Genomic DNA, 5,092 nt, shown 5'->3' with positions numbered 1-5,092 from the left:
TCCCGGCACCCTGCCGGAGTGAGGATTGACCTCCGGGAGCTTCTCCAACGCCATGGACGCTTCCCGGACATGTCGTGAGTAGTCCTCCTTGAACTACGGCTCCATGACCAGTAGCTATGTGATGTCTTCTCTCCAATCTTGTGCTTCAATGATTAGCCCTTGTGAGCTGCCCTACATGATCAAGGCATCTTTGTAATTTTCCTGCTATTGCTATGCTTGGTTTGTTGGGATCCAATGGATTATGAGATTATGTTCAGACTTTGATGAGTTATATAATTGATTATGCTTTTATATTATGTCCTTTAGTGATTCACGCATGTTCTGCGTTGCTTTTTATTGGTTTTGCCGAGTAGTAGATTGTAACTCCAAGAGGGAGTGTTATGCATGATTGTGGGTTCATGCCCCCTGATGTCTAGATTGAGTGACATAAACATGAGACTAGGGGATGTGCTTTTGCCACCAGGGAGAAAACAACGGTGCTTGTGACCACGGTTGCAAGGATTGTTTACCTTACGCAAAGTTCGTTAATGTAGTTGTTCGTTGCTTTGAGTTTACATTTTGGGTGGGGCTCGCAACTTAATACCAGTGAGATGTTCTGGATAGATATCTCAAGGTGGATGATTAGTAAGTAGATGCTGATGAATAAACAGTCTACTTGTCTTGGCGTACTGCCCATTATTTTTTAGCCTCTAACTTTCTAGTAGTGTAATTAGCATCGCAGTGCGTTTATAATTCTGTCAATTTCCTAGTTGTAATTTTTTACCCTGCATAGTTGTTTATCGTCTTTTGGGAGAGAGACATCACTAGTGAACATCATGTGACTCCGGTCCATATTACCACCATCGCTTACACCTCCACCATTTACCATTTTTATTTACTTTTCCGTTGCGATCACTATCACTATTCCCGCTTGTGTTTTGATCCTTTGGAAACTACAAGGCCAGAGAGATTGACAACCTATCTATACTCGTTGGGAGAAAAGTTATTTGTTGTGTGTGCATGTCCACGTCTTCTCCTAGCGCTAAAGCAGCGGACACCTACTTTTTCATCCTCGGAGTCCTCCTGATTCGATAAACCTTACAGTCCCCGTGGAAGGCAAATCTGCTGCAGACTACATCTCCACCTTCCACTTGGGGTAACCAACGAGGGGCGAGAAGTATATCCATCAACTCGTCATCATGAATCCCCTTGTACTCGTTAATTGCAAGGATTAATTCTGATAGTATTAGATTGATAAATTTGAAAACAAAATAAAATTAAATAAATTGCATCAAGTAAATTAGGGTTTTAGTAATATGAAGTGAACAATTATGAAATATTCCTGGCATGATCAATATATAAACATTACATCTAAGGAAAGTAGACCGAAACGATTCTGGATCTACCACTATTACTCAATCTATCGACCTTTATCCTTCATGCATGTTATGGTATTATGTTCATAACAAATATATTAAGTCCTGGAGCATGATGACATAATGTAGCGACCGACCTGAAACGGCCAAGTCTCTAGAGTTTCCGTACCATCCCAAGATCATGTTGGTACACACTCAGTACATCAATGTATATATCTAGAGTTCAATCACACAACTTTATTAATCGGATCTCATATCGAGTACTTTATTACAATAATGACTACAATAAAGTGGTTGAAGGCCTTCTCATGAGATAACTAAACGAAGACTAGCGAAAGCTTCAAAGGTAGTTGAGTCCATCTGACTTGAGGGCATATCACCGAGCGTAGATCGTGACCTCACTCCTGGTCGGAAAAGTACTCTGCAACATGACATGTTGCAGCTGTGTAGGTCAGCATATTGAATATGCCGGCAAGTCACAAAAGAGAGAGGTGAAAAAAGTACCATCTATACTATATGCATATATGGCAGGTGGGGCTGTAAGTTTTTAGGGGAAAGTAAAGTTTTCTCCTACACCAAGAGAGGGCTAAAAGCAAAAATATTACTACATGGTTGGTTGTTAATGAGATGGTTCCACCAACCAATTCTCATACCCAAGTTGTCAATAATACCCACATCATTAATATTATTTGTGTTGAGAATTCCAGATAGTTTCAGTTCCTTCGGCTCAAGTCGTCCATGACCGTGTCCACGGTCATGGACAACTTGAGCCAAAGGAACTGAAACTAGCAGGAATTATCAACAACATTAACTTATTGATGTGGGTAATATTTATAACCTAGGTATGAGAAATGGTTGGTGGAACCTTCTCATTAACTACCAACAATGTAGTAAATTTTTGCTTTTACCCTCTCTCTTGTTGTAGGAAAATTTTCTTTACGCAAAACTTAAACTACAGCCCCACCTACCATATATGCATATAGTATAGATGATATTTTACACCTCTCTCTTTTGTGACTTGCCGGCATATTCAATATGCTGACCTACACGGCTGCAACGTCTTATGTTGCAGATACTTTCTTCGACGAGTAAGAGTACGATTCAGGGTTACGGTCTGCACTCAACTTGCCGTTGGTGTTTATTGGGACTCCACTCCCTTTGACTGTTTCCGCTGAGATTTTGAGGTATATATAAAATTTTACGTTATTTACATGTGATTGCACTTTGATATATACACTGATGTACTGTGTGTGCCGGTATACTAATCCAGGGATGGCATAGATACACAGAGGCTTGACTCGTTTTGAGTCGGGTCGCTACACATAATGTAGACAAAGTAATACCAAATAATATGTTCGTACCCTATTGTTTTACCCTTAGTAGCAACAATACAAATATGTGTCTTGCTACTCCTCTTGTCATAGAGTGGGGGCACCACAAGTTTGAACCTACTACCAAGTACCTCTACCACTAAAGATAAATCAATCTAATTGGTCCAATTAAACAAATAGATCGGGGGGGAATACAAGGCTATAAAAACACACATAGTAAATCTTAGAAAAGACTCAATTACATTGAATGAATAATCAGATCATAAACCCGCAATTCATTGGATTCCCACAAACACATTCCAAAGATTACGTCGAATAGGTCTCCGAGATCATTGTATTGAACATCAAACAAGAGAGTGAGAGAGAGAAAGAGAGAGAGAGGGAGAGAGGGAGATAGAGACATATCTACTTTTATGGACCCAGAGGTCCTATGGATAACTGCTCACACATCATTAGGGAGGAATAAAGATTCACGAAGATAGCCTCTCCGGTACAATACCAAAAAAGATCTCCATATGGGATCACATAAGAACAGAGGTTTGCAGCGGTTGAAGAATTGTGTCACGTGCTCAGCCTAAGGGTTTCTAAATATATGTTAAGTCATAGCCAAGAATTAGGGTAATCAAAGCCACAAGGACGCACATGGGGGTCGTGCCTTCTATCGAGAAAAAAACTTCAATAAGTTTCATCATGTTTGGACTATGTTTGTTACAACTTTTTCTGTAAACACAAAAAACAAAAAAACAAAAAACATCAACTCGCACATGGCACTGAGGTTAGTTCCCAAAAATGATATAAAATTATGTATAAAGCATACAAGATTGCTGAAATAATAGCATGAAATAATAAAAAATATACATAAGTTGGAGACGTATCAAGGAAAATTATTAATTAATGAAGTATAATCACTAGCGAAATTAATTATGAACATTGTCTATGTGTAGTTTTCTTTATACCTATAGAATAATGGCACGTGGTTACACGTTTCCTATTGAAATTTATTAGTTGTCTTTATCACGTTGAATCTTTACAATTGGTCAACGTAACAAGAGGAATGTGCTCTAGACTGCCGAGAAGGATTTTTTCCTATTGCATGCTTACAATATTCTCCAGCTGATGTTATGGATGATGAGACTCATGTCTTTCGATCCAATAGGATAGAACCCTATAACGGTCTACTTGCTTCCAAGAAACTGATACGTCTCTAGTTTATCTATAATTTTTGATTGTTTCATTCTATTATCTTGTCAAACTTTGGATGTTTTGTATGCCTTTTATATATTTTTTGGGACTAACTTATTAACTCAGTGCCAAGTGCCAGTTCCTGTTTTTTCCATGTTTTTGACCCCTTTCAGAGGAGGATTTTGAACAGAGTCCAAACGGAATGAAACTGCCAAAAAGATTTTTTTCGAAACAGAAAAAGATCGGGAAGCCGGAGAATCAGGGAAGGGGGCCTGTAGGGACCCCACAAGCCCCCTAGGCGTGGCCAGGGGGCCGCGCCTCCGTGGCTTGTGGGCTCCCTAGGCCACCTCTACCCTAGAACTTTCGCCTATAAATTCCCTAAAATCCCAGAAAAAATCAGGATATCATCGAAAGTACTTTTCCGCCGCCGCAAGCTTCTGTCTCCGCAAGATCCCATCTAGGGCACGTTCTGGTGCCCTGCAGGAGGGGGATTCAGATACGGGGGGCTTCTTCATCAACACCATGACCTCTCCAATGATGCGTGAGTAGTTCACTGATACGTCTCCAACGTATCTATAATTTTTGATGGTTTCATGCTATTATCTTGTCAAACTTTGGATGTTTTGCATGCCTTTTATATATATTTTTGGGACTAACTTATTAACTGAGTGCCTAGTGCCAGTTCCTATTTTTTCCATGTTTTTGACCCCTTCCAGAGAAGATTTTGAAATGGAGTCCAAACGGAATAAAATCCCCGAAAAGATTTTTTCCGTAACGGAAGGAGATCACGAGACGTGAGAGCCAAGGCAGGGGCCCTAGGGGCCCCACAAGCCCTCACCCCGCGGCCAGTGGGGAGGCCGCGGCCCACAGGCTTGTGGGCCCCCTGGATGCCCTCTGCCCTAGGGGTTGCGCCTATAAATTCCCTAAAATCCCAGAAAAAATCAGGATATCATCGAAAGTACTTTTCCGCCGCCGCAAGCTTCTGTCTCCGCAAGATCCCATCTAGGGCACATTATGGTGCCCTGCCGGAGGGGGATTCGAACACGGAGGGCTTCTTCATCAACACCATGACCTCCCCGATGATGCGTGAGTAGTTCATCATAGACCTACGGGTCCATAGCTAGTAACTAGATGGCTTCTTCTCTCTCTTGGATCTTCAATACAAAGTTCTCCATGATCTTCATGGAGATCTATCCTATGTAATCTTCTTTTGCGGTGTGTTTG

The sequence above is a fragment of the Hordeum vulgare genome, chromosome 3H (assembly GCF_904849725.1).
Source record: "Hordeum vulgare subsp. vulgare chromosome 3H, MorexV3_pseudomolecules_assembly, whole genome shotgun sequence".
Classification (NCBI taxonomy): Eukaryota; Viridiplantae; Streptophyta; class Magnoliopsida; order Poales; family Poaceae; genus Hordeum; species Hordeum vulgare.
This window is presented reverse-complemented; position numbering follows the sequence as displayed.